The following is a 15548-nucleotide window of genomic DNA, read 5'->3' as shown; positions in this document are numbered from 1 at the left end:
CAGCAGCTTCAATTCCGTCAACTTCGGTAGCTTAGTTTAACCCGAAGACACTACCCCCAACTCATATTACTTATTAGATGTAATCATGAGTTTAAATCATTCAATGTTAATAGTAGTACTCCGTAATTCACTTTAATTGTGTTGTGTGTATAATTTAAGCTATTTTCATTTTAACATTCGGCAGTATATATCTCCGAATTTAATTTAATCATTTTGTCTTTATAATATAAGACTTGTCTCATGTCATCACTCGGAAGGATTATATCCGAGTTTAAAATAAACTGTTCAAATTTGACAGTTAAAATTAGATTCATGATTTGTTAATGTTAGTCTCCAAGCCACACTTAATGGAGCATCTTAAATTATTTCATGTCTACTTAATTATAACCTGCCGGGAGTCATCCGCAGGTCTTATGTTTCTTGTTATGAAAACATAAGTTAACTCTTACTGTTTATAGTATTTATGTGAATCATAGAATAAGTAAATATTATAATACTGAACATTTCGATGTTTAACGTAGAGACATCTATAATCATAGTTCGCCTTCATTTCCTGCTTGTAGGAATGAATGAATGACTTTCCAATTTACTTTTAATTTAGCAATGTTTGTGCTACTTGTTGATGAAATCAAGTTAACTTAGGAGCATTACACTCACTAATCAAGTTTAGTTGATCGGTAATAGCTGATCTGTCTTGACAACTGTAACAGTGTCAACATTGTATTGTCTAAGTTAACATCAAGATGAGGAATGCTTAAGTTTTAAACCATATACAGTCCACTCTCTCTTCTTTAAAGTAAACTTATCTTGTAATGCTTATTCACAGCTTCAAAGGAGATTTCAAAAATTTTAATGTAAATAGAAACAACATTCACCAGAGGTATACCTATAAGTTGAAATATTACTGAACCAATAAATTGATTTTATCCTCACACTGGATGAGGCAAAGGTTTCATTATTCACCCTCTATTTAATTATTTTAAGAGCTATGATTTATTGTAAACGACTCGTCAGTAATGCTGTAACTCTGTAGAATAACTGTATTGTTCAACAGTTTTCCTATGTGGGACTATGTTCCGACTTTTGTAATGACGTGTGGCAAACAGTCTTATTAACTGATTGTCGATTGGCATTATTGACGAGTTGGCATTAGTGTCGGCCCAAGCGGAAATACGCGACGGTCGACAGAGTTCGAGCAGACGGCGTACGGACAACTTGTGTTCCGTACGCTCCGCTGAACCACCACGTGCAAATTTTACATTTCAATAAACTACATCAAACCATTATCGAAGTCTTTTCCAGTAAGTCTCTTATAAAAAAATATATTTACTATTTATTTATTTATTTTTTACATACATACATATAAACAGGTAAACTCCAATGCGCCTTCCTGGCCAATTACAAACAATGCAGCATTTTTATTACAAGTCGTTGAATTACGAGACACTGAAAAACTCGCAAATTAACGAGACATCTATGAATTATACATAAATTTTATTGTAGATTAATCATACTCAAATAGTGGTGACATAGTAGGTAGGAAGGATTTTTAGCCAATTTTAATCGGGAACCGTTTCAACAGTGAAATCAGAGAAATTGGCAAACTTTGCTCGGAAACGATCGACCTGGAGTCATAAATATCCAAGTCTGACCAGCAGCACTACAGATGTACTCTGAAAATTTATTTTCAATCGAGGTCAGCTCATGGGATCGAACCCGGCGCCTCTCGGTGATAGGCAGAAGCTTAAGAGGGCTGTACACCCGAAACCTTAATTTTGGTACTGTTCCTTTCTTCGATATATATATATTGAGTGTATGTATATATTGAGTGAATGCGACAATATATATCAATATATATATTGAGTGAATGCGACAGTTGCGCTTCGACCAGATAAAATGTGTTTTAAATTGACAAAATCGAGGTTTGGTATTCTACTATTTTATCCTCCAAAACTGGACCAATTTTTAAAAAAATTTCATCATCGGTATGAGAAAGATATTTTCTGTGCATCTATTGGCGTATTTTTTTTTTAAATCGACCGTTAAATAAGCACGCTAGACTCTTTTCGTGGGTGTAAAAAAGAGGCGATTTTATAGATGTTTGGCGGCTCCTAGCTCCTATAAAAATAATTAATCAAAAAAATAAAACGATAGATGCACCCCAATGGTGGATATCCATAGCATATTAAAAAATAATTTCTCTAGTGCCATAATTGAGGTAGGGAGAAGTATAGTACGTTTGTGTGGACGAGGCGCTGCTGTCCAGCCCTCTTAATGACCGAGATATGCTGCTGGATAAATGTATATGTATACCAGAATCCGGTGCCTGGCTCCACCCCAGGTGCGAAGGCGGCTTCGCCCTCGGCGCCTTTGCCCCCCGGGAAAAAGTCTAATTATTTGTTCGATGACGTCACGGATTTACGACCCAACGAACAAAGGCTACATACAAAGTCTCTTTCCAAATTATATATTAGATTGTTCTTATTTTTAACACGTTTACTATTTAAGCGGGGTTTGGGGGTGGACTGTATATGAAAATGAAAATGAGGAGTGCAAAGCATTGAGCATTGAACTACATAGTTGAATTGCCCGGCGTTGCTCGAGTGGGTGAAAGTTAGAGAAGTAAGTACAAACCAAGAAAAAGTCAACTTTATACAGTAGAATAAGCCTTTAGTCTGTGTGTAGATACCTGTTGTTTAATTTATAATAATTATGAACGTTTAAAAAACCATTTGTATCATCGTCAATTTTTAGCATGATATATTCGGGTCAAGGAAGCGCCGTTTTCGACCATGGCCTGTTTCAAAGCTGTGCAATACGTTTTAAACGATCCAGTCATCTAATTCGATTAAATTGACACATAACGTATTGTAAATTAATCGCATTGTCAACATGTTAAACATCAGCCGCAAAAAATTAAATATGAGAAAGAAAAAGAAACCTATTAAAAATTGCGTCGCAGACAATTTTACGTGATCCTTCTTTTTTGTAAGTGGAAACTGCACAGGAAATTGAATTTAATTGAACAGGAAATTAAAGTATGGATCCGTCGGTGCCGTGGAACTTTTAAAAGGATCGCTTAATTACAATTTCTGCGTGTTTGCGATACTGCCATTTTATCCAATGCCATTTTTAGTATCGATAGATAAAACGTTTTTGCTTTAACCCTTTGGCTGCTTCGATGCTTTTCAAAATCCTAGTGAGAAATGCTAAAATCCATCCGCCGTAGGAAGATACAGGTTTAAAAATGCACATTCTGTCCTTTTTACCCCATCTCGACTAATAAGTTATTAGTAATAACATTTAAGTAATAAAATTTTGAACGTACAATGTTCTATTGTCTATGCGAAATACTATTGGTCATTCAACAACGGATGAATTATAAAATTATAATATTTTTGAAGAATAAACGAGTATTATTTATTAATATACTTATTTAATTGGCCGAAAGAGACATACTTTACTGAGCATTGTATTCGAAATAATACATTAGAAGCGGAAGTTTGGTCCAGAGAAATGTAATAATAATAGAAGGGCCCTTACGAATAAATAATTGTTGTCAATATTACGCAGTACGTCTTTATAAATACGCTACAACGCATGGAATACAATCGGATCAATTGACTTATAAAAATTTATCCCTTGTTGTTAAAATTGTGTGTTTTTGAATGCATTGTGCAATTTTTACCGATGCTTGCCCATCTTGCAAGTAATATAAACAAACAGAGAAGTTTTTATCGGATATAGTACGTCGAGCACCAAGCATCAAATACGACTGATGCTTAAATTATTTAGGATTTCCTGTGGACAATCGTCACTTGACAACAATATGATGCCTAAAGCCACTTCTATTAATATAAAATTTCTCTGGTTTGGTCTCTATCTGTCTTTCTTTCGTGGTTGTAAATGCGGGCGTGCGAGTGAGATGCACCAGGGGGTGACAGTTTAAGATTTTGGTATGGTAAACATTTGGTGTGCATTTTAGCTGCAAATTAATTGCACGACGGCTCGTGACCTCTATAATAGAAAATGATTTTCAATTGTTTTTGGTTATTATTCTATATTCCAGAGCCACGCAACTCGTTGATACTCGTAGAGTTTGTCAGCTACGTGCATACATATGAACTTCATCGGCAGTCGCTAGCTAGTCCGTACATACATACATAGGTGACAAAACGTTAACTGACATCGGTTTTCTCATCTCACTCGCACGCGTTAGATCGAAGTGGTGCCCGCGGCCCTAAAAATGCCGGGTCACTCACGTTGCGATGCTCTGCTATATTCTATATTATTATAGATACAAAATGGTGAAATCAGAAAACTGTCCAAACACAAAGAAAATTTGCGTTTTAACGTTTTAAAGTTTTAGCATTCGCTAAAGCAAATTCATAAAAAGGTAGTTTGGACAGACCAGTTTAAAGGCTCGTTTGTTACAGACATTACTAACAAGCTAACCAGTATATTATATGACAGAATCACTAATAACTAGTCACCGGACCCAGAAGGTGCCGCATATTGTTCAAAGGTTGTAAATGCATAGTTAAAGGTTTGCCGAACCTTTTTTACAAAGGATTTACAACAATGGAACAATGGATAGCACTGTGACTATCCGGTGTCTACTAAAAACCATACTAACACATTTATGAAGAGTCTCGGTGATTACAACAAAATGTCTATACCCTTCAGGTATATACACAGATTACCTAAACACAATCTGCTTTAGGTCATCGACTTTAGAAAGTCTTTAATTAATATTATGTATTAGATGTATTATGAGCATTTATAAGGATTGTAAATAGGTTTTTGAGCTATTTTTCCTATTATGCTGTACATTAACATTAGAATAATATAATACTATGTAAAATAGAAAATGATCAGTAGATCAGTAGCTATTAAAATAGATATAAGATGTATTGTGAACATAATTTCGTAATAATAAAAAGCATTTAAAAATCAAAAAAACAAAAAGGTAAGTCAAAATTGAACTACTTACAGATGAATGTTTGTCCGTTTTGCAAATCCACAGTTTTCAATACCATTAAAATTGATATACTACATATATTATACATTAGTTATAATACAATAATTTGAATGGTAGATGGGTTTTGGAAGTGGAAGGATAATTTCGGGCAAATGTAGTTCCACAGTTTTAAATATAGAACTGCCAATTTTGATATCTTATGACTTATAGTAATCTAATTATCTGAAAAAGTCTCCCTTGCTCGAGCAACGCCGGACTATCCGGCTAGTAATTAATAATTCATATTACATAAAGTCAAAGCTGGACGTAAACTGAAATCGAATGGAATATGTAGCCGTTCTATGAACATACGTAGGGCTGTAATTATATACTGCAAACCGCAAATTGCAATGATTCAATCTTGCACAATACATATATACCTACATAGTACCTATACATGACTATTGTGCTTCTGTATTATTGAAATGATATAACCTTACTTATTAATACAACTATTGATCGTTTTTCAGTTAACGGTCTTGTATAAATTTGATTTTAATTAGTGAGTTATGTACGATGGGGAAAAAGTATAAAACGGATCATATTCTGAGAATTTTATAACTCATAGGACAACCCTTTGACCTTGGAATCAGATCACTGTCTATTTTTAAACACTATGAGATGGTAGGTGTACAAAATTTGGTCTTTATTAATTGACTGTAGATTTGCATGGCGGGAAATCAAATAAATATTCATTTTTACATAGTAAAAAAGCGATTCTCAACCGAAAGTACAATTAGTACGCGAAAAAGTATAAATATTACAATCATTTCTGACTTTTCCAGATAGGATGGTTTCCTACATCTATTCGTTAATGCCGAGTATACATATAACAATACTAAAAGGAAAAAAAAGGTTAAGAAAACGGAAAGTTATGAAAATCTGGATGAATAAAGTGCCATGTCACCTGAAGCATTATTTAAAATGCAAATAAGCAGCATTTTAACAAACTATTGATTTAAATATTCTAATTATAAAACCGAAACGGCGTCTATAATTAGTTTCTGATTGGCTGGAATTGAATTGATTGGATTCAAAGTGGTTACTGATTGGCTGGATTGGTCAAAGACGTTTGTGATTGGTCGGTTGTACTATTTATTATTTAGTTGTATATTTTTTTCAATTCAACATACAATTCAATCATACATTCAATTCAAGAGTCAAACATACATTACACTGTTCGACACGAAAAATGGTTAAGAGACGAGATATGAATTTTCTTATAGATCTATGCCTAGTACACACGAATCTGGTAATAAAAAAATGTTGATTGGCTGGAGATTCAGAAAAATATGTGTTTTTTAAATCGATGTCTCAAAATCTGTTAATTTCCTGTTCAAAATGAATATTGGAATCAATAGTTGGGTATTTTATCTTTCATTTGTAGTACTTTTCAGCTTTCAAATCTCTCTAAGTAGTCAACCAGTTCAAATCAAAAGTCAAAAGTACGTATTTTCATTTGGGATTTTTTCCCACTGTTAATACTATTTTATATTGAGTTTTTTCTATTGAAACATGTTTATTGTGTTCTGGCCACACTATTTTTTATTTTCGTTCAAAAGGTTTAATTGGAAGTGTGCTGAATGTTAATTTAGTAAAATTTCGAGCTAAAAACTCGTACTAGTATTTACACGAATCTGAATTGAATTAATTGGGATAATATATTAAATTGTCTTTATATGAGAATTAAATAAAATTCCACTTAGAAAAATCATATTTCGACTATTCTTTTAGATTTATAACAAAAATTCGTTTAATATTGAAATACTCTATATTTCTATTTAAATAAAATCAAATAAATAAACATAGTAAAGGAAGAGGATGTTTGGTTTATTTAATAGAAAAAAATTATATGAGGAGTACAATTTTTTAATTGAGCTAAAAATAAATTGATTTAAATGTAAAACCCACTTTTTATAGTATTTGGCTCAAATTGCAGTATAATTTATGTTTTTTTATTTGAATATTTTAATTAATTTTGAGAAGAAAATCAATAATAACAAACATATTTGAGTAGACAAATAGAGTACTAAGTTTATAGTGTATTACTCTTGGAGTCAAAAACACACTCGATCATAACTACAGGACATTTCTAAGGCTTTGACGACTTAACTTAACTTTAGCAATAATAAAGTTGCAAGACGCTTAAATCTCTTGGCAAATATGAAATAGTACGTACATACGAGCGTAATGAACCTTGCTAAATATCCCGCAAATGAACAATTCCACATTCGACATGGCAAATCGAATGCAAAACAGAGTGGTAAATAAATTACCGCGAAGAAAACGAACACAAACCATAGGAATTCCATTTTAAATATTTAATTTCAACACTAATTGGAAATCACTGCGTCAATACGGTTCGGAACAATAAAACTGTTATCATCATTGTTTTTTTTTATAATTGCAACATGTTACGTTACACGTTACAATGCGATTGGTTACGTTTGAAATGAACAATATTTATTGAATATATACGACGCGAAGAATGTGATAAATCAATTCTCATGCGAAAGAATGTGTATATGAACATTAATTACATATACGTGAGTAATTAATTAGCGAGATTTTCAGATAAATTTTCGAACGTGAATTATTTATTAACCTTTTAGCCGAATACCTTTCGAAAAAGTTTTACACATTCGATTATTGAAAGCTATGTTAGCAAAATTACATCAAATACATATTAAGAAATAATGGCAATAATAATTTAATACCGATCTTCATATACGAATCAATTAAACGCCCATTTAATATATGTATATCCTTTCATTTCAGTAACTTCTTGACTCTTACAGATCACAGTTGACTTGGCATATAAAAAATGACGGTTATGGTGTAATCCTTATTATTTATATAAATACATAGATAATGGTTAAATAAATAAAATAAAATCACACGTGAAATTATTGTATGTATGTATTCAACGGTAATTGGATTTTTAGTCACATTGCGATCGCCCAAAAGGTAATTTTTGCCATTAAAATCGCGAATACGGAATATTTGGCTCTCGATTTCTCGTTAGTATGATAGTATGATGTACTTTTCGGCTACCAGATGTTCCGTTATAGAGATTTTAGTGGCTTTTTGGCGAGCGCTTTGTGACCAATAATCACCGAACCGTAATTCACAGACATTAAATGAAGATGAATACTATTTTTTTATTTTATAATCAGTCTGTAATTATTAAATTATGTTGGTCATTTATTGGGGAAACAAATAGTATAGTTTTTAATTGCGGTCATTCCGATTCAATTTTTGCATAATTGATTCAATCCAAGGTATAGAGTTTTTTTTTTTAATTAAAAATTCAACAGCACGTATTAAAAATCTCGAAAATGAATTAATTAATAACGATTTTGAAAATGTGCTTTAAAAAAATAATAATTTTGAAAATGTGCTTTAAAAAAATAATTAATTAATAAAGATTTTGAAAATATGCTTTAAAAAAATAATTAATTAATAATAATTTTGAAAATGTGCTTTAAAAAAATAATTAATTAATAATAATTTTGAAAATGTGCTTTAAAAAAATAATTAATTAATAATCATTTTGAAAATGTGCTTTAAAAAAATAATTAATTAATAAAGATTTTGAAAATATGCTTTAAAAAAATAATTAATTAATAATAATTTTGAAAATGTGCTTTAAAAAAATAATTAATTAATAATAATTTTGAAAATGTGCTTAAAAAAAATAATTAATTAATAATCATTTTGAAAATGTGCTTTAAAAAAATAATTAATTAATAATAATTTTGAAAATGTGCTTTAAGAAAATAATTATGAAGTTACGGTTGAAATAAGCAATTGATTGCGTTCATTTTGTAGCAAAATTTTAAAAACAAAATTCAAATTTGATTCAATCAATATTATTTTCCAAACGTTGTTTAAATTTTTTTATTATATTCAAAATTTTATAGTAAAAATCTTTAAAATATGTTTAAAAAAATATGTTTTATAAAAATATGACTCGTGTGAATTGAATCTGTTTTGCAAAACTTTGCAGGAATCGAAAATACATTTTTGTGCTTTTATTTATTAAAATTAAATAAATAAACCTTAAAACAACATACATATGTTGATCAAATATTTAGCATTTTTGAAAAATAAGTTGTTATCGTATTTATGTACATATGTAAACAACTGACGATTTCAATATGCGGTATTGAATATTGAAAGAATTGAAACCCAACATTTGTTTTTTTTATTATTTGAATTTTTACTTTTTTTTGTCATCTGAAAAATCGACGTTTGAATGAATAAAGGAAGGGGATTTGTAGTGCAATCAACGTACTTTTGAAAAAGTGGCGGGAAAATCGCGAAGACTGGCAGCGCCAGTGCGGCGTGCGGAAGCGTGCTGCCAACAGCACGGCCGCAGACAGACTGAGTTGGTCGCGACTGCTGCCAACCCCCACCCCACACTAATAAGCTGATAAACAGACTTCGAACACGTGTCCAGTTTTGCACGACAATTATCGCAATTTGGACCGCAACGTCACGACACTTTTCCGCGCTCTTTCTTTAATAAATGTTTGTCTGCATATGTACATATATTGCATCGAGTAGTCCTCAGGTTGCTAAAAAAAATCATTAAAAGTACAAGTCTTTTCGTGGAAAACTCATTGCTTAACTATTTTAATCCCTAAAAGGTCATATTTAATCCCTAATTATTTGTTCAATTTTTTTTGGATGAAAACAAAACATGCCTTTTATTTAAGGTTGAGATATAATTTTTAATATGTTTAAACTTACATATTTAATGTATGTATGATACATCCTTAAACGAAAAATAATAAATTATACGACTCCTACCATTACACTTGTATGCAGTGGCGTCACCCCAATTTTGGAACAACGGGTTTCCAATTTTTTTTTCAATAAAATTATTTTGAAAATATGTATGTAACTATGTACATTTTTTTCGTCCAAGGCACTATTACATTAATTCATTAAATTTTCAAGATTTGTATAGATTTTGACAAGAGTTATATGAATTTTTAGATTAAATAACGGGTTTCCGGAAACCTATGGAATTCATTAGGGTGACACTACTGTTTGTATGTATTATATTTAACAGATTACCTACACAATTTGCTTTAGATCGTCGACTTGAAAGACTATTTAGTTCAAAATAATACAAACATATTCAAACATATTCAAAATCCTACAACCGATGGACATTATAATATTTTTGAATAAAAAAAAAGTATTATTTATTAATGGTGCTTATGTACTAAACCAACGACGATTTTGGGCCAACTTTTTAACAAGCAGTAGCGTACAAAATATCGAAATAAAAATTAAATTTTAAAATTGAAATTAAATATCAAAATCAAGCTAAAGAGCGAGATTGAGCTAAAATTAGATCATCGTTGATGTTTTGAATTACAACAATGTTTTGAATTACGACGATGCGCATTTAAAACCAGAGAAATATTATAATTTCTCTGCTTACGAGCGAAAAAAAATATTGTTAAAGTCGTCACGAGATGTTACTGTATTTCTACCGTCGACGATCGATAAAAAAAAAACAATTCATAAAAAAACGCGGTGTCGGATGTCGGTGATTTGTCAAAGGGTTTTTTTTCTTTCGTCGAAATAAAATTAATAATCACACATTATCCGATAAAATTTACCTCTGAAATGATTTAATTAATTGATTTATTTCGACGAGAGAAACAATTGAAGACTAAAAAAATTTCGTTTGATAAACCGACAACATACCGGGTTGGGACCATCGCTCGGTCACCCATACTTATACATGAGATATTCTCAGTAACTGCGCATTACGGGGAAGTAAAAATAATAATTCTTTGATTTTTTTTTCGATCTTAGTGCGTATCTTCGTAAGTCAAAACATCTTCGACAAACAAAAGTCGAGGATTACCTGTATGTGATTGTTGATGATCTAATTTTAGGTCAATCTCGAAAATTTATTTAAATTGGGCATGTTCTGTTTTAACTTTCAATATTTTATTTTAATTTTATATTTGAATTTAATTTTAATATAATAATAATATTTTTAATTTTGATATTTAATTTCAATTTTTTAAATTTAATTTTTATTTCGATATTTTGTACGCTACTGGTTTTATCCTGCTGGTTAAAACGTTGGACCAAAATCGTCGTTGGTTTGGTCCGTACGCAGCATAACATAATTGGCCGAGCGTGCCATACTTCACTGATAATTGTATTTGAAACAATACATTAGAAGCGGGTTTTTGTCTCTCTCTCTTTCTTTCGTGATTATAAATGTAAGCATGCCAGTGATATGCACTAGGAGGTGACAGTTTATGATTTTGGTATCGTAAACATTTGGTGTGCATTTTCGCTGCATTTAATTGCACGACGGCTCGTGACCTCTATAATAGAAAACGATTTTCTTTTGTTTTTGTTATTATTCAATAATATTCTTGAAGTGATGCGTATAATTTATCATTTTTTACTTTTCTTAATAACATCTTGTTTGTCTTCAAAACTTAATCTTATGAATGATTTATCATAAAATCGAGAGTGTAACGTTTCAAGGCCTCTTTATTGGTATCCGCGCGCTCCGCATTGATTTGTTTTGAAGGAACCATTTCATGAGCCAAGTCCCTTCCCATATTTGATATTTTAATAAAAAAAAGTTTGGAATGATGGACACAAATCGAAAACTTCAAAAACAAACATTCTTAGCGAAAACTTTTTAAATGCTCGAAAAGATGAGAAAAAAATTTCGGCGGAACGCCTATACATAAAAATTCGCCAGTACCGTGAAGAGAACATAATTGAGACGGCAGGTCCGTGCAAGAAAACAACACGGCGGACCATACCATAACATCAGGTACACTCCACTACATCAGGTATAGCCGATTCGGTTTCTGAACTTCGCTAATCCGAGTGAACAATATCAATATGGACAACGATTTGAATTTATATTAATTGAATTGTTGATTAATATTTAAATTTTAGGTAGAACATTTTAATCCTTCTGGTTCAATGATGGGACGCCAATGATACATATGTATTTTGAACATTTATACGAATTGTAATAAATTAGGTTTTAGAGTTTTCTTTCCTTCTATGTACACCAGCATTAAAATAAGATAATACATATGTAACGTGGGGTGAAGTGGGTGGCTTTGACTGAACAGGGAAAGACCAGCAGAGATGGGAGTCTAAAGGAAACGACAGTTCTCAGAGAAAGCTGTGGTCCGACTCGACTTCCGAAGAAAAGGGCGCTCCTTTTATAGCTGAGAAAGTAGCGGTACTTTCTCCCACTCCCCAGCATCCGAGGGCGGGGGTAGTTTTCCCCCCACTCCCTCGGCTGCGGGGGCGTACGTTACACTGCCCTCTCCTTCAGGATCGGTCGTCTCGAGCGATTTATTACTATACAAACATATACAAATAAACAATGCAAACAAACATATAAAAAACATATACAAACAAACAAAATGCAAGGGAAATACACTACGGGTTTTTTTAATTTAAGATCGGATCCGGTGTTGCGAGGTATCGCGCTAATCTGTTGACGTGTACCACCAGATACCGGGAGTTCCCTGTTTCCCGGCGGATCCGATAGACCACGTCGCTGATCCTCTTAATAATCCGGAACGGACCTTCCCAAGGGGGTTGGAGTTTAAGGGTGCGACCGGGCTTCTTGGCTGGGTTGTGCAACCAAACGCGATCGCCCTCTTCGTATCGTGGTTCCCAGATCCTCCCGTCGTAAGCCGCTTTCATTCTTTTGTGCGTCTTCTGGAGGTGTTTCCGAGCGAATTTGTGCGTTTCTGCCATCCCTTCTGTGAGATTTTGGACGTATTTGTGGGCTGATTGCTCGGGTATACTGTCCGGGGGTCCGCCGTAGATAAGTTGGGGCGGAAGGCGCATTTCCCTGCCGAACATCATCAGGGCTGGCGACTCTCCTGTCGCGTCGTGTGGGGTTGAGCGGTAAGCCATGAGGAACGGGGACAGCATCGTGTCCCAGTCTCGTTCTGCCTCCTCGTCGTAGTAGGACAGGAATTTCCGGAGGTATCCCAGTAGAGTGCGGTTTAACCTCTCGATCATCCCGTCCGACTGAGGGTGGTAAGGGGTCGTCCGAGTTTTGCAGATGCCCAATTTATCTAGCGTTTCGGCAAAGACTCGGGCTTCAAAATTACGGCCTTGATCGGAGTGCAGTTCTCGAGGTGTGCCCAGTTTGGCGAAGACATGGGTTACTAGGGCTTCCGCTACCGTTTCCGCCTCTTGGTCCGGTAAGGGAATGGCTTCTGGCCACTTTGTGAAGTGATCAGCGGCCACTAGCACGTAACGGTTCCCCCTATTGGTAACCGGTAGCGGTCCCAATATGTCGATCGCCATTCGGTCCATCGGTGCCCCTGACACGTATTGCCGCATGGCCGCCCTGTTCCTCGTATGTGGTCCGTTTTGCGCTGCACACCTGGGGCATTTTTCGCACCATTTTATAACGTCGGGGCGGCATGTTGGCCAGTAGTATCGGCGGCGGACATTCTTTAGCGTTTTATTGATGCCGAAGTGTCCGCCAGTCGGGGAACTGTGCATCTCCCATAGGATTTCATTTCTGTGGCTCTCGGGAATGACCAATTGCAGGATCTGACGCTCGCCGTTTGGGCTTTCCCATCGCCGGAAGAGCTGACCCTGGTCGACAGTTAGGGCGTCCCACTGGGCCCATAGAATCCGAACTTCGGGTTCTTCTGCCGACACTTCTTCCCACAGTGGTCGTCTCCCGGACTCTTTCCAGGCGATGAAGCGTGAGATTGTGGAGTCGGTGGCCTGGGGACTTTGTGGGTTCCCTAGAGTGACGAGTTTGGCTTCGGGTGCTATTTGCTCGCTCTCTATTTTCGCGCATTTCGGGCAGTCTGGGTCACATGGACGTCTAGAGAGGGCGTCGGCGTTGCCGTGTTTCTTCCCTGCTCGATGCTGTACGTCCATGTGGTACTGTCCCAGTCGTAGCAACCAGCGGGCCCATTGACCTTCAGGTTTTCTGAAGCTGCGGAGCCACGTCAGTGCGGCGTGATCGGTTCGGAGTGTGAAGGGGCTTCCGTACAGGTAGTGGTGGAAGTGCTCTACTGCGTCGACGATGGCGAGCAGCTCTTTCCGGGTGACGCAGTAGTTCCGTTCCGGTGCCTTCAAGGTGCGACTATAGTACCCGATCACCTTCTCCTCGCCGTCTTGAACTTGGGAGAGCACGGCTCCGATGGCATGTTGACTGGCATCCGCGTCCAGAATATAGATTCCCTCAGGTCGGGGGAATGCCATTGTTTCCGCATCTGTCAGAGCGTTTTTGAGGGCATTGAAGGCATGCTCGCAGTCTTGGTCCCACGTGAAGACTGTTTTCTCCTCCGTGAGACGATGCAGTGGTTTCGCCGTTTGCGCAAACCCTTGCACAAACCTCCGGTAATAGGTGCAGAGGCCTAAGAAGCTGCGGAGTTGTGCCTTCGATTTGGGGGTGGGCCACTCTCTCACGGCTTTTGTCTTCTCTGGATCCGTGCAGACGCCGTGGGAGCTGATTTTATGGCCAAGGAAGCAGACCTCATTCCTAAACAGCTGGCACTTCCGCGTATTTACTTTGAGTCCGACCGCAAGTAGGCGTTTGAGGACCGTCTGGATGTGTTCCAAGTGGGCCTCCGGGGTCGGACTAAATATTATGATGTCGTCGAGGTATACCAAGGTTGATCCGGTCAGGTCGCCGAGAATGTCTTCCATTAGCCGGGAGAATGTGGCAGGCGCGTTGCAGAGGCCGAAAGGCATAACACGGAATTGGAACAGACCAAATTCAGTGGTAAAGGCGGTTTTTGGTCGGTCTTTCTCTTCGACTGGGACTTGCCAAAAACCACTCTGCAGGTCCAACGTCGAGAAGAATTTGGCGCCCGCGAGTCTGTCCAGGACGTCGTCCATTCGTGGCATCGGGAACGAGTCTTTCGTTGTCACGGCGTTTAACCGACGATAGTCAACGCAGAGGCGCAACTCGCCGGTCTTTTTCGTGACCAATACGATGGGGGAGGCCCAGGGACCGGCTGCTGGTTCGATTATTTGTCTTGTCAACAAGTCGTTGATGAGGGACCGTACCTCTGTCTTCTTGTGCAGCGGTATTCTGCGAGGGGCCTGTTTGATGGGGGCGGCGTCGCCGCTATTTATTCGATGGCTCCCTTTATGGACTTGGCTTAAGTCCCGTTCGCTTTGGGCGAAGGCTTGTCGATGTTGGAGGAGGGAGTTGACGATCGTCGACCGTTTTCCAGGTGGTAGGTCGATGATAGCAGCGTCCAGTTGGCGGGGCAGGTCGTCTTGTCGCTTTCCGTTCAGTTCGTGTCTTTTTATTTCCTGACACGAATGGACTGAACTTACTGGTCGATGGGGGGCAATGTCGTTCCGGAAAGTGAACACTGTCGTGGTTCCTCCCAGTTCGACGATCGTATTGAGGTGGCGCAGGAGATCCATCCCCATGATGACCTCTGAGGAGAAATCAGTGACGGCAAATTTCCATCTCGCTTGTGTGCCTTTAATTGCCAACGTAGTCTCGGCCCATACG

The 15548-nt window shown here is 36.3% G+C and overlaps 1 protein-coding gene across 1 annotated transcript in view; it reads right to left on the bottom strand.

Moving 5' to 3' along the window:
• The window catches only part of LOC143909322 (sodium-dependent noradrenaline transporter-like), a 64780-nt gene extending 55334 nt beyond the window's left edge, over positions 1-9446 (bottom strand). Inside the window, exon 1 of the mRNA XM_077427244.1 lies at positions 9318-9446. The gene's annotated coding sequence lies outside the window, so the exon portion shown is untranslated. The remainder of the gene's footprint in view (positions 1-9317) is intronic.
• Positions 9447-15548: the final 6102 nt, after the last annotated feature.

The sequence above is a fragment of the Arctopsyche grandis genome, chromosome 3, assembly GCF_051622035.1.
Source record: "Arctopsyche grandis isolate Sample6627 chromosome 3, ASM5162203v2, whole genome shotgun sequence".
In the NCBI taxonomy this organism is placed as follows: domain Eukaryota; kingdom Metazoa; phylum Arthropoda; class Insecta; order Trichoptera; family Hydropsychidae; genus Arctopsyche; species Arctopsyche grandis.
This window is presented reverse-complemented; position numbering and strand designations above follow the sequence as displayed.